The following is a 26,296-nucleotide window of genomic DNA, read 5'->3' on the forward strand; positions in this document are numbered from 1 at the left end:
GGAGAAAAAGCATTTCACAAAATTATTTCACAATAAAAAGTTCAACCTGATAAAGGATATCTATGAAAATCTTGTGGTTAATAACTTACTCAGCAGCATTACGGTGCAAGGCTTAATGCTTCCCCACAGCGACCAGGAAAAGCCATGGAGGTGCCACTTCCACAGCCTTCAGACACTGTGTTGGGGGCACTAGCAGTGTCATCAGGAGAGAAAAAAACCAAATAACAAGAAACAAAAATGGCCCATAATCTTACCACCAACAGTAAACATCTTAGTATATCCCTTACAGACTTTTTATATTAATTGGTTATATAATATACTGGTTTTTAATCTATTTTTCCACTACACCTGATTAAGATTTTGATAACACAATCTTTTTTTTTTTTTTTGAGACGGAGTCTCGCTCTGTCGCCCAGGCTGGAGTGCAGTAGCGCTATCTCGGCTCACTGCAAGCTCCGTCTCCTGGGTTCACGCCATTCTCCTGCCTCAGCCTCACGAGTAGCTGGGACTACAGGCGCCTATCACCTCCCCGGCTAATTTTTTTGGGGGGGGATTTTTAGTAGAGACGGGGTTTCACCGTGTTGGCCAGGATGGTCTCAATCTCCTGACCTCGTGATCCGCCTGCCTCCCAAGGTCCTAGGATTACAGGTGTGAGTCACCGCGCCCAGCTGACAACACTATTTTTTTAAGATACACAACAGTGTTGTGTTATATAGTAACAGCACAATCCACCCAACCAACTCTTTTTGTCAATTAAAAACACCACTGGGGCTGACTCTGTGCACACCCTTCATTAAGAATGTCTAGCCGGGCGCGGTGGCTCAAGCCTGTAATCCCAGCACTTTGGGAGGCCGAGACGGGCGGATCACAAGGTCAGGAGATCGAGACCATCCTGGCTAATACGGTGAAACCCCGTCTCTACTAAAAATACAAAAAACTAGCCGGGCGACGAGGCGGGCGCCTGTAGTCCCAGCTACTCAGGAGGCTGAGGCAGGAGAATGGCGTAAACCCGGGAGGCGGAGCTTGCAGTGAGCTGAGATCCGGCCACTGCACTCCAGCCTGGGCGGCAGAGCAAGACTCCGTCTCAAAAAAAAACAAAAACAAAAAAACAAAAAATTAGGCAGGCGTGGTGGCGGGCGCCTGTAGTCCCAGCTACAGGGAGGCTGAGGCAGGAGAATGGCGTGAACCCGGGAGGCGGAGCTTGCAGTGAGCCGAGATCGCGCCACTGCACTCTAGCCTGAGTGACAGGGCAAGACTCCGTCTCAAAAAAAAAAAAAAGAATGTCCAGTCCGGCAAGTCCTGGTGGCTCATGCCTATAATCCCAGCACTTCAGGAGGACGAGGTAGGCAGATCCCTGGAGAGTCCAAGAGTTCAAGACCAGCCTGGGCAAAATGGCAAAACCCCTGTCTCTACAAAAAAATACGAAAATTAGCCAGGCATGGTGCCACACGCTGTAATGCCAGCTACTTGGGAGGCTTGAGGCAGGAGAATCGTTTAAACCTCGGAAGTGGAGATTGCAGTGAGCAGGGATTGCGCCACTGTACTCCAGCCTGGGCAACAGAGTGAGACTCTGTCTCAAAAACGAAAAAAAGGCCAGGTGTGGTGGCTCATGCCTGTAATCCCAGCACTTTGGGAGGTCGAAGCAGGTGGATCACCTGAGGTCAGCAGCTCAAGACCAGCCTGGCCAACATGGTGAAACCCTGTCTCTACTAAAAGTACAAAATTAGCCGGGCATGGTGGTGGGAGCCTGTAATCCCAGCTATTTGGGAGGCTGAGGCAGGAGAATCACTTGAACCCAGGAGGCAGGGGTTGCAGTGAGCCAAGATCGCACCACTGCACTCCAGCCTGGGTGACAGAGCAAGACTCCGTCTCAAAAATAATAAAAAATTAAAATAAATTTAAAAGGTAAAAAAGAGAAAATGAACATCATTACTCATGCTCCCTCACACCAACCCCTCCTATTGGCCACCAAATTCTATGCCTCCTAAATATTCCATCAAATTCCACTGCTACCTTCTTATTTTAAGCCACATTATTCCTCAAGTCAGTGGTAATAAGAATAATCTAGCAACTCATTTTCTAATTCCAGTCTCTCCCCTTTTCAGTCTAGCATCTATTCTGCAGTTAAAATTATCTTTCTAAAATTGTGACCTTACCATCATCTTCTTTAAAAATTCAGTGGCTTCCCACTGCCCATGGAATCAAGTTCACACTTCATGACAAGGCACAGAAGGAGCTGCAGCAATCTAGGCCAGGCGTGCGGCCCCCGGGCCAAATCCAGCCCAGCCTGCTTTCTTACTTACTTCCCACAAGCTAAGAATGAATTTTTTTTTAATTTTTTAAGTTGTAAAAATAAAAAAGAATATGCATCAGAGACCTTATGCGGCCCACAACCCACATACCTGGTCCTTTACAGAAGTTTGCAGATTTCTAACCTAGCCCAACAATTTTCAGGTCAGAAATCCTACGTGCCAGTCATGCCGAGCTACTTAAAATTCCAGCAGCAGTATGGCCCAGACCATCACCCTTCCCCCTGCTTCCCGCGACTCTCCAACTATGCAGCAAGCTTTCTGGGCTCAGATGGCCCTTGCAGCTCATCACGGGCTGCCCTGTGGTGACCCACACAAGGCTGCCTCCCACTTACAGAAGAAGCCCTATTCACCTTTGCAACCCCGGCACCTAGCATGGGCACAAAATACGTATTCTACAACTACTGCAAGAATATACTTTAAGATGATGATTAAATACAAATGGCGGGTCTCACACACCAGGAGGTGAGTCGTACAATCGTAGGCAGACTGCAGGAGGCAAGCCACAGCTACCTGGACTTGCTCTTCAAGACTGGACAGAACACAAAGAAAGAGCGCTGGAGCCAAGAGTCGGGGCATCTGGGGACACTGGCCAACAGTGAGACTCTCCGTCAGCCTGCAGAGTGTGGGAGAGCCAGAAAAGGGGACAGAATTCTGAGAGATTTACCGTGGGTTTAATTTATATCATGTTGGTGTTCTTTGATAGGTGCCAGTGAAGAGCACAATCCTGCTTAATGTCTTTCGGCCCCTGGAATTTGGTCTCAGAACAGGGCTCGATGGAGAGGATGGCCCTCAGGAGCCCTGGTGCAGGTGGGTCACGCATGCAGCCCCCCTCGCCCCGTCACTGCCTCGTAAACGGCAGCATGTGTTATGGTGCTGGTCTTCCCAGCTCGCTGTGCTCCAGGCCCTGTGAGGAATGACTTGGTGTTTTAGAACGTCTCCCTGCCCACCCCCGATCTCCCCACTGCCTCTCTCCACTAACTGTATTTCAACCAGAGTGTGAAAAAAGCAGCTTTAGCTGGTCAGCACCTGTCTGGGCCTCCTGGGCTCTATTTTCCAAGACAACAGATAGTCCTGTCCCCGACCAAGGTCTCAGCCCCCAGGATCCAGAGAACAGTGCAGCCCAAGGAGGGACCCCCAGATCCCCAGAACCCCCTAGTATTGGCTCTGGGAGGCTTGTCGATCCATAGAGATGCTATGTTTTAATCTGACTGTATTCATAGGAATTTTTTCATTTTCTAGCTTTTCAATTCATACATACTCTCACACAATTACCACCGTGAAATGACGGGCCTTAACATTCTTCTAATGTGAGAAACAAGTCTCGAGGACACTGAAGAACACTGCAGCCCCGGCCAGAGCCTCCCTGGGGGCAGGGCCAGTGCCAGGCAGGGCAGCAGCGCAGCTTGGCTGGGAGTTGTCTGGGATAAAGCACAGGCTGGGAGTGCGGGTCTGAGGGGGGACACAGACGTGACCCCCACACACTCCCTGGCGCATTCTCCGGGCTGGAGCCTCATGCTGCCTTCAGCTCAGCCGCCAAGGACACTGCAGCTGGACACGGCTGCCCTGCCTCCCAGGACACCCATCTCCTCTTCTGAACACCATGAGACATTAAAAATAAGGCTGTACAGAACTTACACACCACGAAAAAAAGAGAAGACTATTTCTTTTTTTCAGATCAGAAAAGTAACTTGAGCAACAGTGCTACCAGAAATACAACAAACATAAAAGCAGCAGTCGAGAGTGGGAAGGGACCATAAACCCCTGGGGTGTGGTCCAGGCCAGCTCTGAGCACCACCGGGCACCCAGACTAGCACACAGGTAAGGGGTGTCCAATAAACACCTGCTGGGAGCCTCCCACACACTCTAGGATGTCACTCTAAGATGAGACAACCCTGATGCAAAAGGAAGGTAAGGTTCTTTGCTAAGCACTTCAAAGCAGAATCATCTTAAACTGGCAAAAAAAAAGCAACCCATAAGTATAAAACTGTGGTTCCTTCGTTCTCAAGCTACGTCCAGCCCGGCGTCAGCCTTTGGACTTAGAACAAAGGCACCACCTTGTGGTTAGAAGTGTAAATGCAGACTACATGCAGAAAACCGCAAGATACAGTAATATTAATAAATTCTCTGCAATCAGAAAAGTTCCCGGTCTATTGAAGATCACATTCCTACTCATGTCAGAGATTCCTTTTTAAATGTCTCCACCACACTGCTCTGTAATACGATTGAGACAGCATGGGAAAACAAACACACATCCATAGCTGAATTTCATTCAAAATCTCCATGTTGATAAAAAGACAGTAAAACCTAAGGAGTTGACTATTTTGAAGGATGTGACACAAAAATGTGAAACTTATCCCCAATCAGAATGTCAGCTCTATGAGAGGCAGACACTGGCTGGCTGGCTGGTTCAGTGACGTACTGCGGCAGGCGTTTTGGTTTACGGTAAAACAGCAATTCCCAAACTTTTCATTCTCAGGACCACGCCACAGTCTAAACAGCACCGAGCACCCCAAGGAGATTTTGTTCACGAGTTATCAGAATGGGACCAAGTTAGTTTGACCACGTCAAACTCCCTTTACAAAAAACAATAAACCTATTACGTGTTAACATAAAATAACTTTATGAAAATGAACTATTCTTAAACAACAAAAAAAAAAAGAGACAAAAGTGATGTGGTTTTACATTTGTGCACATACCTTTTCCAGTCAGCAGAGCCAGATGCTCGCATGGCCTGCCGCACGCCCTCTGTGGCACCATCACACACCTCGTGCCTGACACCCAGCACAGAATGAGAGTGAAAGGTAAATAATTCCTTCTGTACGTAGCTGGAGCCCTGGAAGAATCCTGGGGTCTCTGCACTGTCCTGTCTGCTGGACAGGAAGTGCTGGGGGAGCTTCACTGAGTGGAGGGAGAAGCAGCGCAGCACGAACACAAGGACTAAGGGGCCACAGCCTCTGCGCAGCCACGTGTGGGGGCAAGGCCTAGGCCACAGCACGCAGGGTTGGGGTCCTTATTTCATCAGGATTCCAAGTATAGGATTCAGGCCCAGGCGGGGTGGCTGATGCCTGTGACTCCAGCACTTTGGAAGGCCAAGGCTGTGGAAAGTTTGAGCGCAGGGGTTCAAGCTCATCCTGGGCAATACCGCAAAACCCCGCCTCTACAAAACACACCCCAAAAATCAACTGGGCATGGGGGACACGCCTGCAGCCCCAGCTACTTGAGAGGCTGAGGTGGGAGAATAGCTTGTGCTCGAGAGGCAGAGGTTGCAATGAGCCAAGGTCATGCAACTGCACTCCAGCCTGGACGACAAAGCGAGACTCTGTCTCCAAAAAGAAAAGAAGAAAAAAGAAAAGGATTCAGCTCTTCGGGTCTCTGGGTCGCTTTGTTTTCACACCTTCCCTTCCGGTTCTTACTATATATTTTTAAGCGATACACACATTAATCATATGAATTAAGTTATATATATATGAGGGTTTCCATTAATTTTTTCTTATGGTAAAGCTAATACACGTTCTCTGTAAAATTATTATATTACAAAAGATACAAAATCACTGGCAATCCCACAATTCAGAAATAACCAAGTTAACTTTTTATATTTGTATATTTCCTTCTGCCTTTATCTTACACTGAATGAAAAAAATTTAACAATTTCAGCTCACTTATTAGCTGTAAAAGGGCTAACAGAGTAATTATACAGGAAAACACTAACTATAGGCAAGACACCCTCACTGATCTGTAAGTCAAGCACACAGGGGCCCTGAAAGGTTCAGAGTTCTGACACAGCTCACGGCCTGGGACAGCCCTCTGTTATGTTCAACCACGTGCACAGCGGCTTACCCTGGAACAAGAGTCATACAACAGTGGATGATGACAAAGCCAAGCCAAGACCCACAGGCCACAGGGTGTGGTCACAAGAGGTAGGGCAGCAAGAAAGAGAAAAGGTAGCCTGCACTCCAAGAAAGTCCTCCCAGAATGAAGATGGCGGCAAAGGCAAGTGGACAGAAGATGGAAAGGCAGCTCCAGCTCCTCCTTCTCCTGGACACAGCCCCCAGGACAGCACCAAACCCAGCTAGACCCCAGGGAGGATGCAAAAGGAGGACGGGCAGGCAGGCCAGTAGGAACAGGGCCTCAGTGAGGACTGACTGGTTCCCTGGGCTGCTGTGCTGCAGACCTGCCCCCCGAGGTACAGGTGGCCAGGGAAACCAGTCAGAAGAGGGAGGTACAGGTGGAAGACTGAGGAAGTCAGAAGGCAGAAGCACCTGCAAGAAGGGCAAAGAGGAGGGAGGCAGATGGGAAGCCATAAAGGGAGCAGGAGACGGAGCTCGCATGTGGGCGCAGGACACTGGAGTCAGAGGCTGAGCTGCACCCAGCACCGGGGGGAGGAGGGAGGACGGGAGACAGAACTTGCAGGTGGGCACAGGACACCAGAGTCAGAGGCTGAGCTGCACCCAGCACTGGGGGGAGGGGCAGGATAGCAAGGCCCAAGGACGAAGCGAGGACACTGCCAGGTCAGGGCAGGAGACGGGACCGGCCAAGGGAGGAAGGCTGACAGAGACCTTAACCAGGATGGTTTTGTTGCCCTGGGGGTGGAGGTGCAAGGTCTGACTAAGGATCTAAGGAAGAATGGGGGAGGATGCACACATCATGAAAAAAACACAAATCTTTGGAGGAGTTTGGCGCAAAGAAGGGCAAAGAACTGACGTGAAGCTGGTGGGAAGCAGGATCAAGAAAAGCTTTTTTCAGCCCAGGCGCAGTGGCTCACGCCTGTAATCCCAGCACTTTGAGAGGCCAAGGCAGGCGGCTCACTTGAGGCCAAGAGTTCGAGACCAGCCTGGCTGACAAGGTGAAACCTCATCTCTACTAAAAATACAAAAACATTAGCTGGGCATGGTGGCACACACCTGTAAACCCAGCTACTGGGGAGGCTGAGGCAGGAGAATCGCTTGAACCCGGGCAGCAGAGATTGCAGAGCTGAGATAGTGCCACTGCACCCCAGCCTGGACGACAGAGCGAGACTCCGTCTCCAAAAAAAAAAAAAAAAAAAGAAAAGAAAAGAAAAGCTTTCTGGCCCAGGCATCATGGCTCACCTGTAATATCAGCACTTCCAGAGGCCCAGATGGGAGGATCACTTAAGGCCAGTAGTTCAAGAACAGCCTCGACAATATACGGAAACCCTTTTTTTTTTTTTTTTTTTTTTTAAAGAAGAGAGAGAAAAAACAAAAGCAAAGCTTTTTTCACGTGGGGACGGAAGTTTGTAGGAGAGCAAAAAGTGAAGGTCGGGGAGGGCCCAGGGAAGAGCTGCTGGGGCCCTGGGCGGGCAGTGGGTGGAGTGGGTTAGCGCATGTGGGGGGCATCTTTCCAGGGGTCCTCAGTCTGTTCTTGAAGCAGGAGGCCAGGACCCAGCAAGCAATAAGCACTGGGCAAGAAGGGCTCAGGGTGCGAGAGGGAAGACATGAAGGATACATCAAGAACCTACTTCTCAGCTGGGCGTGGTGGCTCACGCCTGTAATCTCAGCACTTTGAGAGGCCGAGGCAGGCGGATCACCTGAGGTCAGGAGTTCAAGACCAACCTAGCCAACATGGCAAAATCCTGTCTCCATTAAAATTCAAAAATTAGCTGGGCGTGGTGGTAATCCCACCTACTGGGGAGGCTGAGGCAGAGGTTGCAGTGAGCCAAGAACGCACTACTGCACTCCAGCCGCCTGGGCAACAAGAGGGAAACTACATCTCAAAAAAAAAAAAAAAGAACGTACTTCTCAGCTGGGCGTCAGGGCTCACGCCTGTAATCCCAGCACTTTGGGAGGCAGAGGCAGGTGGACTGCTTGAGGCCAGGAGTTCAAGACCGGCCTGGGCAACATAGCAAGACCCTGTCTCTAATTAAATAAAAAAACAAAATATGAAGAGCCTACTTCTCACCCTGCTCCAGCCACAGCATCCCCTGCTTTGGCTGCCGCACAGCCTCTCAGCTGATCTCCCTGATGTCACCTCCTACAGGACGGCAGCCTGTGGGAGACGTCACGGAACCACCACCCTGCCTGGGGCTTGTTGCCCACTCAGCCCATATCTAACAGCCCTACAGCCATCCACTCCCCTTCAGAGCCTTTGCCCTGGCTTTAATCTCGACCCAGAATTCACCCCTCACCTCCTTTAAGTCTCTAGCAAATACCACTTCCACGTAAACAACAACAAACATAAATAAATAGGACTTCCATCAAAACTAAAGACTTGTGATTCATTATCAAAAACATGAAAAGACAACTCACAAAATGGGAAAAAAATATTTGCAAATCACTACCTGATATGGGACTTGTATCTGTAATACAAAAAGAACTCTTACAACAATTTAAAAAAATTTTTATTAGGCAAAAGATCTGAACAGACATTTCTCCAAAGAACATATATATGGCCAACAAGCACAGAAGACACTCAACATGACTAATCACCCGAGAAATGCAAATCAAGGCCACAACGAGGCAGGGGCGGTGGCTTAACGCCTGTAATCCCAACACTTTGGGAGGCCAAGGTGGGCGGATCACTTGAGGTCAGGAGTTCAAGACCAGCCTGGCCAACAGAGTGATATCCCATCTCGTAACAAAAATATAAAAATTAAGGCCGGTATGGGGGCTCACACTTGTAATCCCAGGACTTTGGGAGGCCAAGGCAGGCAGATCACCTGAGGTCGGGAGTTAGAGACCAGCCTGACCAACACGGAAAAACCCTATCTCTACTAAAAATGCAAAATTAGCCAGGCGTGGTGCTGCACGCCTGCATTCCCAGCTACTCGGGAGGCTGAGCCCTCTTGAACTCAAGAGGCAGAAGTTATAGTGAGCCAAGATTGCGCCACCGCACTCCACTCGGGGTGACAGAGTGAGACTCCAACTCAAAAAAAAAAAAAAATAAAAGCCACAATGAGACCCACTCCACACCCCACCCACTAGAATGGCCATAATCACGAAGACAGACAACAGCAAGTGTTGGTGAGGATGTGGGGAAACTGGAACCCTGTGCAGTGCTGGTAGAAAAAGAGAATGGTACAGCTACCACTGAAAACAACTTGGCAGAGCCGGGCGTGGTGGCTCACGCCTGTAATCCCAGCACTTTGGGAGGCCGAGGCAGGCGAATCACAAGGTGAACAGATGAAGACCATCCTGGCCAACATGGTGAAACCCCGTCTCTACTAAAAATACAAAAATTAGCCAGGCGTGGTGGCGCGTGCCTGTAGTTCCAGCTACTCAGGAGGCTGACACACAAGAATGGCTCAAACCTTGGAGGGAGAGGTTGCAGTGAGCCAAGATCGCACCACTGCACTCCAGCCTGGGCGACAGAGCAAGACTCCACCTCAAAAAAAAGAAAAAGAAAACAACTTGGCATTTCCTCCAACGCTTAAAACAGTCACCATATGAGCCAGTTATCCCACTCCCAGGATATCCGAAGAAATGAAAACACAGGTCCACACGAAAACTCATACATGAATGTTCATGGCAGCATTGTCCACAACAGCAAAAAAAAAAAAAAGGAAAACGACCCACCTGTCCATCAGTGGCACCCCCCCCGTGGAGCATCAACTGTCCATCAGTGGCACCCCCCCATGAAGCGTCAACTGTCCATCAGTGGCACCCTCCTGTGGAGCACCAACTGTCCATCAGTGGCACACCCCCCCGGGGAGCACCAACTGTCCATCAGTGGCACCTACCCCGTGGAGCGTCAACTGTCCATCAGTGGCACCCCCCTGTGGAGCACCAACTGTCCATCAGTGGCACCCACCCCATGGAGCGTCAACTGTCCATCAGTGGCACCTACCCCGTGGAGCGTCAACTGTCCATCAGTGGCACACCCCCCCGGGGAGCACCAACTGTCCATCAGTGGCATACCCATCCAGTGGAGCGTTACTCAGCTGTAAAAAGGAATGCACTGCTGATACATGCTACACCACAGCCACGGGTGAGCCCTGAAAACACTAAGTTAAGTGAAAGAGGCCAGGCACGAGAGACAACAGAGAACAGGCAAATCCACAGGGAAGGAAAGCAGATGAGTGGTGGCCAGGGGCTGGGTGGGGTGCTGGGGGCACAGGAAGGAACTGCTAACGGTAAAAGGTTTCTTTTCAGGATGATACAAATGTTCTGGATTTCTGTCCACAAATATACTCAAGTTTCTGGATTAGTAGTTCTGGTATATAGTGAATCATTAATATACGATGGTCGGTGGATGAATAGATGGATGTGGACAGGTGAACGGATGAGTCGGTGGGTAAATAAATGGATGGGTGGGTGGTGAGGTGGATGGTAGACAGTAGGGTAGGTGGGTGTATGTGACAGGTTGTGGGTGGGTGAATGGTGGATGGGTGAATAGAAGGGAGAGGAAGGAGAATGGAGGGGAGGAAGAAAACAGGAGGAGAAGGAAGCAAGGATTTCTCTTCTAGCAGGATCCTGCGCGTCCAGTTCAGTCAGACTCTCTGGGGCAGACAGCTCCGTCATGCTGACGGCCTGGCACCCGAAGCCATCAGCTCTCCTTGTCTTCTCTATCAGCGCATTCCTTCTTCCCTTAGTCTTCCTTCACCTACTTCTGCCTCCCCGCTGGTCCTGCCTCTTCTCCAAGGCAGAAAGGAAGAAACGTGTTCTGCAAACGTCTCTGAAGGAGGCAGGAGCTTCCCCTTCGCAACACTCTCACTTTTCTTCTTGTAGAAGGTGCAGTCCCTCTCAGAGGTCCTGTGCCATCTGCCACAATCCTAAAAGGTAACTTACCCTGAAGGCAAGGATAATTTGGACAGACTCTTTTCTGGATTTCATGAAACCAAATAAGCAGCATATACTCTAAGACAAATTCCTGTAAGATTTCAGATGTCAAAATGGCCAGACCCATGTGAGAAGCAGCACAACAGCACACCTTTCCTCTCCGAGTTCCCTAAAAATACAATGCTTTCACTGCAGAAATCTTTATTTCAAGAAAACACACCAAAACTTTTACTTTACTTAAATCAACTTTTTCCCTTTGCTTATTTCTTATTTTGTCCCCTATTCGCAGTGCTTCAAGCAGAAGCCAGAAATCTCTAATGCTAAAATCCAACACCACCCCATCTCTAAAATTATCTCCAAATAAAAAACAAACGTCTACTTAAGCTACAGCCTCCCGGGTCCTGTTTTCCCCATGTCCAGCCTCTGCCCGTGCCCCAGGGCTGCAGTCACACACCTGCTGCCCATCTCCTTCAAGCCACCCTATCCAAGAGCGGGAAGGAGGGGGAGGAGGAGTAGAGTAAGGCCAGAACCAGCTGATACCTGACCTCCACATGGTCTGGAGAAATGGCTCCTAGAAAAGTACATTCTCAACTCCAAAGAGATGAGAACAAACAATCTCTAAGGGTTGAGCTAACCCAGGTGGAGCTGCTAACATGAACCACCGTTAAAATTTACATCACAGGTGTTCAAAAACATTCCTGCATCAGCACATTTGCATACCTGGTTAAACAGTTCCTCTCAGAACCACTACCCAAAACAGTGCCAATTTCCAGTGCACAGCATCCCACAGACGCCACTGCTGCTGGGGACACGTGAGCGATGGCACTGCCCGGGCTCACTGAGTGGCCTCCACCGCGATTCAAGGGCAGGCACAAAGGAACGCCCTATTGTTCCCTCGTCCTCCTCATGCTGTGCGCTGAGCTGGAGTTTCCTCAGAGCTAGGAGAGAAGCCTACCATCCCCCACCCTTTTGTTCGAAGAATACGGTTCTAGAACAGGCAGCTATGAACCAATCTGCTCTAATCCTGTTATTTACAATTAATTAATTAATTAAAACACAGCCCTCCTCACTAGGTCTCTCCCCAAGATGTGCCCAGCACTTGCTTGAGCAACGTCTTATTTTCTGTGGAATTGCTTAGAAAATCCAAGTGGAGACTCTGCTGCCTCTCTACCCTCCTCACCATTCCACGGAAAATGGAGTCTCCCAATGAACACGCAGACAGGATCATCATACAGCCCACACGTGTGGACGGGGACGACACAGGCTCTGAGGGGGAGACTGTGTTCCCAGCTCTCCTGATGAGTGGTCAATGCCATTCTCATGTCCTGGGCAGACAGATTTCCCTTTCTGCAGCCTGCATGGCAAAGAGCCAGCTGCAGAGTGGCACGGGCAGCCTTGCCCTGCACAGCCTGGCCTTGGGTCCCAGGCCCCTGCTCACCTGGCTGGCAGTGTCGTCCCTTCCCAGCCTCACTCCCTCCACCACTGAGGCTGCCATGGGGGCAGGTAGGAGAATAAAACAGGAAAACACTGCTAGTCAGCAAAAAAGTTCACGCACGCTCTTTATAAATGTTCAAACAAGAGAAAAAGTCCTGGTTTATCATCAGCATAACTGAAAAAGGTCAGAGTTCCTCCTGCTACCAGCAAATGCAGAATGGGCTCGAGCTGTTTCTCAGAACCCTCAGCTGGAGGGGACTTCCCGTCTCACTCCCAAGAAAGCGCAGGTGGTGGCGACCAGAGAGCAAAACAGGGTGATTCTGGCAGGGAAGGAGCACGGAGAACAAGGAGGTGTGCCCACCATTGCAGCAAGCGTCCCTGCTCTGCAGGCCCTGACCTGGGCCTAGAAGCACCAATGTAAAAGAAAGAGGGATTAAGCAAAGGAAAAAAAGTACCAAATACCACGTCTCTTGCTTGTACCCCATCACTTTTTTCCTCCTGTCTTAGTGCAATTGTTGACTGCGGCCAACTGCAGAGAAATCACAGTAGCCCAGCTCGGCGGCTCCCTCTGAAGGCTCCACGCACTGGGCATGCTCCAGAGCCATCTCACGAAATGGAGGCTGCCCCAGCGGCAGGATTCCAGAGCTGCACGCGGCCGCCCAGGCACCTCCAGGCCTCCTTGCAAGCAGTTTAAACCCTGGCATTCACAACTCTTTGAAAACAATCAGTGTTCCCGGATGGAAACCGTTTAACCAGACGTTTATTGTTTCACCCTAAAATGTGAAGGGTTCTTCCACAGAAACCATCAACACAGCTCATCCCAAAAGCAATCACTGCTCAGAGGGCCTCTCGGGATTCACTCTACTGAAAAAACACTAACCAAAACCTAGACGTGGAATCTGGCGACCAGCCCTGTCACAGGAACTCAACTCACAGAGACGTTTTACCTCTAGGCCAAGAGCCCACAACATGACTGTGGGCAGGACAGCAAACGGAAAACACCAGCTCGCAATGCACACCTCCCACCGGAGCTCCCGTCCCACGGCCAAGCATACCAGGGTGGGTCTCAGAGCAATGCTGCTGCCACAGGAGTAGCTCCAGGACGCACCTGCCCGGCACAGGCTCAGCACAGCAGCCCCCCCACACTCAGGCTGCTCCCAAACATCACCTCCCGTGTCCACCCCAGCTCCAAATTTCTCACAGGGAGAGACCCTCATACAGCTATGCCAGCTCTCCAGTCAAGACCAAGTTGTAGCTCTTAATACAAAACAATAAATATTTGAAGTCCTTTTTCCATAAAAATAGGGAATATTTTTTAAAATAGTGTATACAGGTTCCATGCAAACTGCAAACTAAAAGCACAAATATTATTTTCTATTTTTAAGGTCACATGACAGTAAATAATACTAACCCTTCTCTATAAATGCTACTCTATAACTCCCACACTTTCTGGTACAATATCAGTGTTGACTGCCCAAGAGTTGCAAAGTGGGTGGTCCAACGGAGCTGGGCCGGCAAGCTGTGCTTACCAGCCAGGGAGGAGACGTGCCAACAAAACACCAAGTCCGAAAAGCAATGCAAGTGATTCCTCTTTAAGTACACAGGTTCCACCCAGCCAAGAGCAAACAACCCAGACACGGAACTCCAAGTTCAAATGTAGAAAACACAATGTCAACAGATCCATCTTAAGGCAACAGAGCGTGGTCATTTACAGACCTATCTGCAGCCCGCACAGAAACAGAAGAGAATCCTGCCCTCCACCTCGGCTCCCTCTCCCATATGGACAAAGAACAGAGAAGGCAAACTAAGGGAAATAAATGCATATGACTAATGAAAACAAATGCAACTGAAAATACATTTAAAGCAACAAAGACACCATTTTTCCACTTATTGAATTGGCAAAACAAAAAAAGAAGTCAAGCCTGTTAATAAGAGTATCGGGGCTGGGCACGGTGGCTCAAGCCTGTAATCCCAGCACTTTGGGAGGCCGAGACGGGCGAATCACGAGGTCAGGAGATCGAAACCATCCTGGCTAACACGGTGAAACCCCGTCTCTACTAAAAATACAAAAAAATTAGCTGGGCGAGGTGGCGGGCGCCTGTAGTCCCAGCTACTCGGGAGGCTGAGGCAGGAGAATGGCCTGAACCCGGGAGGCGGAGCTTGCAGTGAGCTGAGAACCGGCCACTGCACTCCAGCCTGGGGGCAGAGCGAGACTCTGTCTCAAAAAAAAAAAAAAAAAAAAAAGAGTATTGGGCCAGGCGCAATGGCTCACACCTGTAATCCCAGCACTTTGGGAGGTGGACGGGGCAGATCGCCTGAGCTCAGGAGTTAGAGACCAGCCTGGCCAACATGGTGAAACCCAATCTCCACTAAAAATACAAAAATTAGCCAAGCGTGGTGGCGGGCGCCTGTAATCCCAGCTACTCAGGAGACTGAGGTTGCAGTGAGCAGAGATCACACCACTGCACTCCAGCCTGGATGACAGAGCAAGACTCAGTCTCCAAAAAAAAAAAAAACAAAAACAGAGAGTATGGATAAACAGGCAATTCTCATTTCATGAAATCTCTCTGGGGGCAACTTGGCAATAGTTATCAAATTTTAAAGACAAATATACCACCAGGCTCAGTGGCATGCACCTGTAGTCCCAGCTACTTAGGAGACTGGGGCAGGAGGACCACTTGAGCCCAGGAGTCCAAGGCCAGCCTGGGCCACACAACAAGAACGCCATCTCTTAAAACAAAAAAAAGTACATACCCCCTGGGCCACACAACAAGAACTCCATCTCTTAAAACAAAAAAAAGTACATACCCCCTGGTTGAGCAGTTCTCCATTGGTAGTATAATTTTACTTATATAAAATCTGTAAAATATATAATCTGTAAGATAAATTTTTGCAGAAATTATGCATATATTATGTAGTGCTTGTTATAACACACAGTACGTATAATACTAATAATGGTATATGTGTAGCTTACTCTACAGATATACTAGCAAAAGTTCCCCAGATCACAGGGAACAAGGACATGCATTCGGCCTTCTCTCCAGGTGAGAGGGTCTGAGTGCCCACCCACAGAAGGCTAGTTATAGACATGATTACTCCCCTACAAGGGAATATGCAAAAGCTCTGGCAGAGGGTAAGAAAAGGCTGGTGTGCTTGCATGGGAAATCACAGTGGCCACAGGGAGGGCAGAACAGGGTGTCTACGATACCAAGACTTACGTAAGAGAACAGAAAGATGCCGGTATGTGCACAACCAGCTTTCTGGAAGGAATCGTGAGAAATTATTCATAGTGTGACATGTTTAAGTAAGATTAAGAGCAGAAAGGGAGATGGGAAGTCTTTTACTCTACACTATGCACCTTTTCTTACTCTTGAGTTTATGTTACTTTTTCTTTCTCCTTGTGGACCTCAAGTGTGCCGAGGATTCTGAGCAACCCACTCGAGCACGCAGGACACTGCCACCACTGCTCCACGCTGCTCTTCACCTGGTCAGCTATTTTTCATCATGCAGTGAGCACCCATTAACCCATCACTCACAGCAAAAACTAGGATCTTGTCAAGATTCAATACCTAACCAGCATATGGCCCTCACCACCCCATCACTGCTGCCTCTTCCCGCTCAAGCCAACTATCAGAACAAGACCCATAGGCTGTAGCTTCAAAGAAGAAAGTCCCCAAATTAACAGGCTAACAGCAAATCCATCTAAAGAAGGTACAAATGAACACCAAAATAAATTCAAAGAAAGGGACAGGAAAGAGATAATAAAATGAATGGATATTTATACTATAAACATAGGTTAAAAATTCCAGGCTGGGGCTAGGCGCGGTGGCTCACACCTGTATTACCAACACTTTGGGAGGCCGAGGCAGGTGGATCACCTGAGGTCAGCAGTTCGAGACCAGCCTGGCCAACATGGTGAAACCCTGTCTCTACCAAAAGTACAAAAATTAGCCGGGCGTGGTGGCGGGCACCTGTAAGCCCAGCTACTAAAGAGGGTGAGGCACAAGAATCACTGGAACTCGGGAGGCAGAGGCTGCAGTGAGCAGAGATCACGCCACTGCACTCCAGCCTGGGTGACAGAGAAAGACTCTGTCTCAAAAAAAAAAAAAAAAAATTCTAGGCCGGCCGCAGTGGCTCACACCTGTAATCCCAGCACAAGGTCAGGAGTTTGAGACCAGCCGGGCCAACATGGTGAAACCCCACTTCTACTAAAAATACAAAAAATTCGCCCAGTGTGGTGGCAGGCACCTGTACTCCCAGCTACTTGGGAGACTGAGGTAGGAGAATCACTTGAACCCGGGAGGCGGAGGTTGTAGTGAGCCGAGATCATGCCACTGCCCTCCAGCCTGGGCAACAGAGCAAGGCTCTGTCTCAAAAAGAAAAAAGAAAAGAAATTCTAGGCAGGGCACAATGACTCACGCCTATTACAGTCCCAACACTTTGAGAGGCCACGGTAGGCAGATCACCTGAGCCCAGGAGTTCAGACCAGCCTGGGCAACATTGAGAGACCCCATCTCTACAAAAAATACAAAAATTAGCTGGGGATTGTGGCGTGCGCCTGTAGTCCCAGCTACTTAGGAAGCTGAGGTGGGAGGATCACTTAAACCCAAGAGGCAGAGGTTGCGGTGAGCTGAGATCTCAACACTGTACTCCAGCCTGGGTGACAGAGTGAAACCTGTCCGGAGGAAAAAAAAAAAAAAAAACTAAACAAAAATATCAGCAATTTGAATTCAACAGTGTGTAAAACATATATATATATATATATACTATCAGCAGATATTGTTGGGTGTGTAACTCACCACATTAATAGATTTCTTGGCCAGGCACAGTGGCTCATGCCTGTAATCCCAGCACTTTGGGAGGAAGAGGTGGGCAGATCACCTGAAGTTAGGAGCTCGAGACCAGCCTGACCAACATGGTGAAACCCCGTCTCTACTAAAAATATAAAATTAGCTGGGTGTGGTGGCACATGCATATAATACCAGCTACTTGGGAGCCTGAGGCAGCAGAATCACTTGAACCCAGAAGGCAGAGGTTGCAGGGAGCCGAGATCGCACCACTGCACTCCAGCCTGTGCAACAAGAGGGAAGCTCCATCTCAAAAAAAGAAAAAAATACAGATTTCTTTAAAGATGTAGAAAAACAACTGGGTGCGGTGGCTCACACTTGTAATTGGGAGGCAGAGGTGGGCGGATCACCTGAAGTCAGGAGTTTGAGATCAGCCTGGCCAACATGGTGAAACCCCACCTCTACTAAAAATACAAAACTTAGCCAGGCGCGGTGGTGGGCACCTGTAATCCCAGCTACTCGGGAGGCTGAGGCAGAAGAATTGCTGGAACTCAGGAGGCGGAGCTTGCAGTGAGCCCAGATTGCGCCACTGTACTCCAGCCTGGCGACAGAGTGAGACTCCGTCTCAAAAAAAAAAAAAAAAAAGTAGAGAAACTACTTGGGGTAAAATTCACTCAAGTATGATTTTTAGAACTCAGTAAATTAGGAATGGAAGAGCATTTCCTTATTCCAAAAAAAAAGAATAGTTCTGTTGAGCAGTCTAAAAAAAAAATACTTTTTTTTAAGTATTTAAAAAAAAAACACCATCCTAAATAGGAAAATATTGGAAACATTCCCTTTAAAATCAAGAATAATCATGAAGGCCGGGCGCGGTGGCTCAAGCCTGTAATCCCAGTACTTTGGGAGGCCGAGACGGGCGGATCACGAGGTCAGGAGATCGAGACCATCCTGGCTAACACGGTGAAACCCCGTCTCTACTAAAAATACAAAAAAATAGCTGGGCGAGGTGGCGGGCGCCTGTAGTCCCAGCTGCTCGGGAGGCTGAGGCAGGAGAATGGCGTGAACCCGGGAGGCAGAGCTTGCAGTGAGCTGAGATCCGGCCATCGCACTCCAGTCCGGGCGACAGAGCGAGACACCGCCTCAAAAAAAAAAAAAAAAAAAAAAGAATAATCATGAAAAGCAAAAAGAAACTAGAGAGATGGACAGACGCACAGAACGATAAAGCAAATGTAGTAAAATGTTCACACTCGGGGGACCTGGGTAAAAGGGCCTATGGGAATTCTACGTATTGTTTTGCAACTTTTTTTATAAGTCTAAGATTATGTCAAACTAAATATTTAATAAAGTAATAAAAATAAACAAAACCAAGAATAAAGACATCCACTAGCATTTTTTCTTTTCAACATCGTATCGTGTCCTGACCAGTACAATCAGACAAGGAATTTGAGGCCTGGGATTAGAAAGGAAGAAATAAAACTGCTATTATATGTTCTACAAAGTATTAGAAATAATAGTCGAGCTCAGCAAGATGACGGCGGGAAAGGTTAGACACTCAGTCGTCAGCTGTGTGGTTATTCTACAACAGCAGTAAACAGCGAGCTGCTGTAATTACAGAGAAGGCATCACTTACGATGGCACCAGAGAATCATCAGTCATCTAGGAATAAACCTGCAAAAGATGGCAAGACCTCTACAGGAAAAATTTTAAAATTTCATAGAAATATTTCTTAAAAACTAAAAGAAGACAGAAATATACTATGCTCACAAACAGGAAGACATATTGTGAAGACGTAGATTCACACAAAATTGATCCATAGATTCAGTGTAATTCCAATTAATATCCAATAAGATTTTTCACGAAATCTTAGGATTCTAGAGTTAATATTGAAGAATAAATGGCCAAAAATATCCAGAACGCCACTGCACTCCAACCTGGCCAAGACAGGGAGAGCCTGTCTCTAAAAAAACAGAAACAAAACAGAAACTCCCACATGTTTGAACTGTGGGATACGGTATGTCAGGCTGACGAAGAAAGGAGGACTTGTTCAATACCTAAAGCTAGGAAAAAATGATTATACACATGAAGAAAGACGGGGGAAAAAAATTTTCTGAGACAGGGTCTGGCTCTGTAACCCAGGCTAGAGGGCAGTGGTGCAATCTCAGCTCCCAGGCTCCAGTGATCCTCCCACCTCAGCCTCCCTTATTAGCTGGGACCACAGGCACGTGCCCCCATGCCCGGCTAATATTTGTATTTTTTGTAGAGATGGTGTCTCACTTTGTTGCCCAGGCTGGTCTCGAGCTCCTGAGCTCAAGCGATTCTCCTGCCAGCCTCCCAAGGTGCTGGGACTGCAGGTGTGAGCCACCACGCCCACACATGAAGAAAGATGAAATTGAATCCCTACTTCACATGATTTACGTTAAAAAAAGAAAACTCTCAATCACAGAAGAATAAGAAATTACATGCCAAAAACAAAACCTCGGCTAAGCACTGCATACCTAGGTAAATACATTTTGGACTGTAAGGTAAAGAAAAGTCTCTTAAAATACAAAAGGGGGCCAAGCGCAGTGGCTCACATCTGTAATCCCCACACTGGAGAGGGCAAGGTGGGCAGATCACTCGAGCCCACGAATTTGAGACCAGCCTGGGCAACACAGAGAAACCCCGTCTCTGCAAAAAATACAAAAATTAGCCAGGCGTGGTGGTACATGCCTATGGTCCCAGCTACTCGGGACGCTGAGGTGGCAGAATCACATAGGCAGGGGAGGTCGAGGCTGCAGTGAACCATGAGTACACCACTGCACTCCAGCCTGGGCAACAGAGACTGTCTCAAAAAAGGAAAAAGGGACCCAGGTGTGGTGGCACACACGTTCATTCCCAGCTACTTGAAAGGCTGAGGTGGGAGCCCAGGAGTTCAAGTCCAGCCTGGGTAACACAGTAAGACCCTGTCTCTAAAAATAATCAATTAATTAATCAATTTTAGAAATACAAAAAGGACGGTCAAAATAGGAGAACATATTCATAATACACAGAAACAACAAAAAATTAAGAATATACAAAGAACTGCAAAATAATAAGCACAAACCACGAAAAAACGGGCAAAGGACATCTACAGACGTTTCACAGAAAGGGAAACACACCCAGCCAAGTACCACATTGGAGACGTTCAACATTAATACGAGAATAAGAAAAACCAAAACTAAGAAAAATACATTATGTTTCGGGAGGAAAACAATAGAATAAGATCTCGTATTTGATAGCACAACAAACATAACCTATTTAGATGTTCAACATTAATAAGAAAAATAAGAAAAACCAAGTAAGATGATAATGAGATGCCATTATACACACACATTCAATGGACACAAACTCACGGAAAGAGGATGTGGGCTCGCAGGATGTCTGCAATGGTTCAGCAGTTCCACTCCAGCCCAAGAGAAGAGGCAACCACAGAAGTGTTCCTGGGCTGGGACAGTGGCTCACGCCTATAATCCCAGCACTTCAGGAGGCTGAGGTGTGAGGATCCCCTGAGGTCAAAAGCTTGAGACCAGCCTGGGAAACACAGTGAGACCTTGTTTCTACAAACACACACACAGACATTTTTTTTAATAAGCCATGTGTGGTGGTGTGCACCGACAGTCCCAGCTACTCAGGAGGGTGAGGTGGGAAAACCGCTTGAGCCTGGGAAGTTGAAGCTGCAGTGACCCAAGGCTGCACCCACTGCACTCCAGCCTGGGCTACAGGGCAAGACCCTGTCTCAAAACACAGAAAAATTCCTTTTTCTATGCCATTTTATAAAAAGCCACTAAAAGGCCGGGCGTGGTGGCTCAAGCCTGTAATCCCAGCACTTTGGGAGGCCAAGACGGGTGGATCACAAGGTCAGGAGATCGAGACCAACCTGGCTAACACGGTGAAACCCCGTCTCTACTAAAAAATACAAAAACAAAAACTAGCCGGGCGAGGTGGTGGGCGCCTGTAGTCCCAGCTACTCGGGAGGCTGAGGCAGGAAAATGGCGTAAACCCGGGAGGCGGAGCTTGCAGTGAGCTGAGATCCGGCCACTGCACTCCCGTCTGGGTGACAGAGCCAGACTCCATCTCAAAAAAAAAAAAAAAGTCATAAAAAAAAGATAATTGCAGATGATGATAAATAAACCCAGGTAAAGGGAGAGAACCACAGGAGAAGCTATCTGAGATACAAGAACCAGGGAGGGCAGTTCTGAAGTCTGAAAAAGACCATTCTGGGCTGGGTGCGGTGGCTCCTGCTTGTAATCCCAGCATTTTGGGAGGCTGAGGCAGGTGGATCACTCGAGCTCAGGCGTTCGACACCAGCCAGGCCACCATGGTGAAACCCCATCTCTACTAAAAATACAACAACTAACCGGGTGTGGTGGCACATGCCTGTAATCCCAGCTACTCAGGAGGCTGAGGCACGAGAATTACTTGAACCCAGGAGGCGGAGGCTGCAGCGAGACAAGGTCCTGCCACAGCACTCCAGCCTGGGTGACAAGCGAGACTCCATCTCGGGGACGGGGGTCGTCCATTCTGGATAGAAAGAACCACAACTGACAGAAGGAGAATTAAAGAAGAAGGTAAAACACGGTGCACAGGCACAATGAGGTAGTATTCAGCCATGAACAGAATGAGACCCCGTCATCCGCAACAAGAAGGATGGAACTGGAGGTCACTGTGTTAAGTGAAATCAGCCAGGCATGGAAAGACTAACTTCACATGCTCTCATTTATTTGTGGGAGCTAAAAATTAAAACAACTGAACCAATGGAGATGGTAGAGAGTAGAAAGATGTCTAGGGGCTATCACTTGTAGAAGCGGTATAAAATAAATTTTAAAAAGGATGGTTTCCAGAGGTTGGGAAGGGTAGTAGAGTGGAGGTAGGCAGTGGGAGTAGAAACGGTTAGTAACAAAAAAATGGAATAACAAAATAGATAACAAAAAAAAACAAAAAAATAGAAAAAGAACTAGTATTTGATAGCACAACAAAGTGACTAGAGTCAACAATAATTTATTGTACATCTTAAAATAACTAAAAGAGTAGAACTGCATGGTCTGTAAAACAGGATAAAAGTTTGAGGTGACGGACACGCCAATTACTCTGGTGTGACTGTTATGCACCGTATGCTTGTATCAAAATATCTCATGTACCCCATAAATACGCCTATTATGTACCCACAAAAATTGAAAATAAAAAATTTATTAAAAAAAAAAAACGCAGCCAGGTGCACTGGCTCCCACCTACAACCCCAGCACCCTGGGAAGCCGACTTCCACTCAAACCACCACCCTCTCATTCTAACAACCGCAACAGCCTCTCACCTCACCTGCCGTACCCTGCAGCCAACTCAACACTGCCACAAGAACCACCTGTGGAAACAGAAGCCACATTCCACCACTCCTCTGCTCAGAATCTTCCAGTGGTCCCTCTAAGAGCAGCCTGTGAGACAAGCACCCTCTCCAGCTGAGAGGGCTGCCCACGCCTCACTTCCGCTGTTCCTCAAGACCCCACGCCTCACTCCCGCTGTTCCTCAAGACCCCACGCCTCGCTCCCGCTGCTTCCTCAAGACCCCACGCCTCGCTCCCGCTGCTTCCTCAAGACCCCACGCCTCGCTCCCGCTGCTTCCTCAAGACCCCACGCCTCGCTCCCGCTGCTTCCTCAAGACTGCAAACCACACGCTCCCCACACCACTGCCCATGTGCCCTTCCTTGTCTACACCGGCCGTGACACACCAGTTCCGTCTGCTACGCCCCCCAGACCACAGCACGGAGCAGGTACCCTGCACTTCCAGGATGAACAGACAAAAGTAAAAGGGTGGCCAGGCATGGTGGCTCACACCTATCATCCCAGCACTTTGGGAGGCTGAGGTGGGCAAATCACTTAAGGCCAAGAGTTCAAGACCAGCCTGGCCAAAATGGTGAAATCCCGTCTCTACTAAAAATACAAAAATTAGCCAGACGTGGTGGCACACACCTGTAATCCCAGCTACTTGGGGGCTAAGGCAGGAGAATCGCTTGAACCTGGGAGACAGAGGTTGCAGTGAGCCAAGATGGCGCCACTGCAATCCAGCCTGGGGGACATAGCGAGACTCTGAATTAAAATTTAAAAAAAAATGGAAGGGCATCCAGCAGTGAGTGAGAAGCAGGGAGAGACATAGCACGGCCCTTGGACACATGTCTCTGCCTCCTAGGGGTACACTTGTCCCCTGGACACATGCCCCTGCCTCCAGCCCACAGCCCAGGCCCAGCCTGGGCACAAGGCAATCAAGAAAGCAAAGCTCAGGATGGGCACTGTGCCTCTAGATAGATCCGCACAGGGCCAGGAGCCTGTGTTTATTAGGAAGACAATAGTTAACAGGAAACTTCGAAATCTAAGTGTCATCACTCTAACCCAAAATTTCCCGTTTCCTTCTAGTATCTCTTCACAGCCATACATTTTTGTTTTTGTCTTTGTTTTTGAGGTGGAGTCTCACTCTATCGCCCAGGCTGGAGTGCAATGGTGCAAACTCAGCTCACTGCAACCTCCACCTCCCAGGTTCAAGTGACTCTCCTGCCTCAGCCTCCCGAGTAGCTGGGATTATAGGCACACACCACCGTGCCCAGCTAATTTTTATAATTTTAGTAGAGATGAGGTCTCATCATGTTGGCCAGGCTGGTCTCCAACTCCTGACCTCAGGTGATCAGCCCACCTCAGCCTCCGAAAGTGCTGGGATTATAGGCGTGAGCCACTGCATCCAGTCATATACATTTTATATGGTTATGAGCTATATAAATATTTTTTCCCTTGAATATTCCTACGTCTTCATATTCTTGTTATCACATGAATGGCAGTGCATTTGACAGAATAGACAGACCATAAAGTATTAAAACATTTTTAAATCACTGATAATAAGTTTATCATTACTTTAAAACAGTGGTCCCCAATCTTTTTGGCACCAGGGACTGGTTTCGTGGAAGACGATTTTTCGAAGGACAGAAGGTGGGGAGGGTAGCTCAGGAAGAAACGGTTCCACCTCAGATCTTCAGGCACCAGATTCTCATAAGGAGCGTGCGGCCTAGATCCTTCGCATGTGCAGTTCACCCACATAGGAGGGTTCTCGCTCCTAGGAGAGTCTAATCCCACTGCTCATCTGACAGGCAGGGCTCAGGCAGGGACGCTCAACTCAACGCCTGCCGCTCAGGTCCTGCTGGGTGGCCGAGTTCCTAATGGGCCACTGACCAGCACTCCGTGGCCTGGGGGTTGGGGACCCCCGCTTAAAAAACACTATGAGCATCTTCATGTAAATGATAACTACTGTGAACTCATTCATCATCTTCAACAGCACTGAGTGACAATGAATATATGCAACGTATTTTATTTTCCTCATTAAGGAAAACTCGATAGGTAAGATTCCTGGGTCCATTCACGGGTAACAATATTTCTGGTCTGCTGGCAATAAGGAAGTCTTTTTTAAGCAGCCTCTACTAGCGAGAATGCCAGTGTCGTGCTTGAAAACAGTTAACAGTCAGGCGCAGTGGTTTACGCCTGTAATCCCAGCACTTTGGGAGGCTGAGGTGGGCGGACCACCTGAGGTCAGGAGTTCGAGACCAGCCTGGCCAAAATGGTCAAATGCCATCTCTACTAAAAATACAAAAAAAAAAAAAAAAAAAAATTAGCCAAGCGTAGTGGCGCACGCCTGTAGTCCCAGCTACCTGGGAGGCTGAGGCAGGAGACTCACTTGAACCCAGGAGGCAGGGGTTGCAGTGAGCTGAGATCATGCCATTGCACTCCAGCCTGGGTGACAAGAGCAAAACTCAGGTCTCAAAAAGAAAAAAAGAAAAGAAAGGAAAAAACAGTTAACCACCTGGTACCTTCCTGCTGCAGTCCCTGAATACCAAGGTCCTTGACACCACCTCTGCTGTCCACGCTGGCCTGTCTAAGCCACAAGCATCAGCATCCCAGCTTGGCTGCACCCCACCACCTGGCCCAAACTCTGACCACCCTGTGGGCTCAGAACCATGTGCACCGTTCACTTCCCTGTTCAGCGCTAACGTACTTCTCCTGGTGTCTGTCCAGACAATGCCATGTTCTGGGGCATGGCAGGCCCAGCCTTTACTCAAGCCTTCAGGCATATGCTGCCTCCCCAGCCACCTTCTCCAGTCTGGCCCACCTCACTGGGCCCCAGCTGGCTTCTCTGTAGAAACTAACAGGATGACCTAAAATTCATATGGAAACTTAAGAGACCCAGAATAGGCAAAACAATCTGGAAAAAGAACAAACTTGGAGGACTCAGACCTCTCTATTTCAAAACTTACAACAAAGGTAAAGTCATCATGACACTGGTACTGGCCTAAGGAACAACATCTGATCAATGGAACATAATTGAGAGTTCAGAAACAGACTCACATACTTACGGTCAATTAATTTTTCTTTCTCTTTTTTGGCGGGGGAGAGGGTAGGGGCTGGGGGATGGGGTCCCGCTCTGTCGCTCAGGCTGGAGTGCAGTGGTGTCAACTCAGCTCAATGCAACCTCCACCTCCCACGTCCAAGAGATTCTTCTGCCTCAGTCTTTTGAACAGCTGGGATTACAGGCATTCACCACCACATCAGGCTACTTTTTGTATTTTTAGTAGAGATGGGGTTTCACCATGTTGGCCAAGCTGGTCTCGCACTCCTGACCTCAAGTGATCCACCCACCTCGGCCTCCCAAAGTGCTGGGATTACAGGCGTGAGCCACTGCGCCCGGCCTATGGTCAATTAGTTTTCCAATTAAGCCATGAAGACCATTCAATAAAAGGAGAATCTTTTCAGCAAACAGTGCTAGGACAACGGGAGAGCCATATGCGAACATGTGAAGATGGACCCTGCTTCACACCATATACAAGAAGCAGAGGGAGCTGCTGCTCAGCAGTGGGGACACTTTCTAAGAAACGCATCAAGAAGGGGAAGTCCCAATACTGGCACTGTCCGACTTGCTGAAAATCACTTTGCTTGTTTTATGTACCAGGAAAAATTAGAAAATTGGCTGGGGGCGGCGACTCACGCCT

The 26,296-nt window shown here is 48.5% G+C and overlaps 1 protein-coding gene across 8 annotated transcripts in view; it reads right to left on the reverse strand.

Annotated features, from left to right (window-relative positions):
* EHMT1 (euchromatic histone lysine methyltransferase 1) overlaps positions 1 to 26,296 on the reverse strand; it is a 226,360-nt gene that overhangs the window by 160,827 nt on the left and 39,237 nt on the right. The window contains exon 1 of one of the 8 annotated variants that reach the window (XM_033238347.1): positions 5,009 to 5,031. The exons of the other annotated variants lie outside the window; for them this stretch is intronic. The gene's annotated coding sequence lies outside the window, so the exon portion shown is untranslated. Of the gene's footprint in view, positions 1 to 5,008; positions 5,032 to 26,296 lie in introns of those variants that run through there. 8 annotated transcript variants of the gene reach the window in all.

This window comes from Trachypithecus francoisi, unplaced genomic scaffold (genome assembly GCF_009764315.1).
Source record: "Trachypithecus francoisi isolate TF-2019V2 unplaced genomic scaffold, Tfra_2.0 Lachesis_group16, whole genome shotgun sequence".
Lineage (NCBI taxonomy): Eukaryota > Metazoa > Chordata > Mammalia > Primates > Cercopithecidae > Trachypithecus > Trachypithecus francoisi.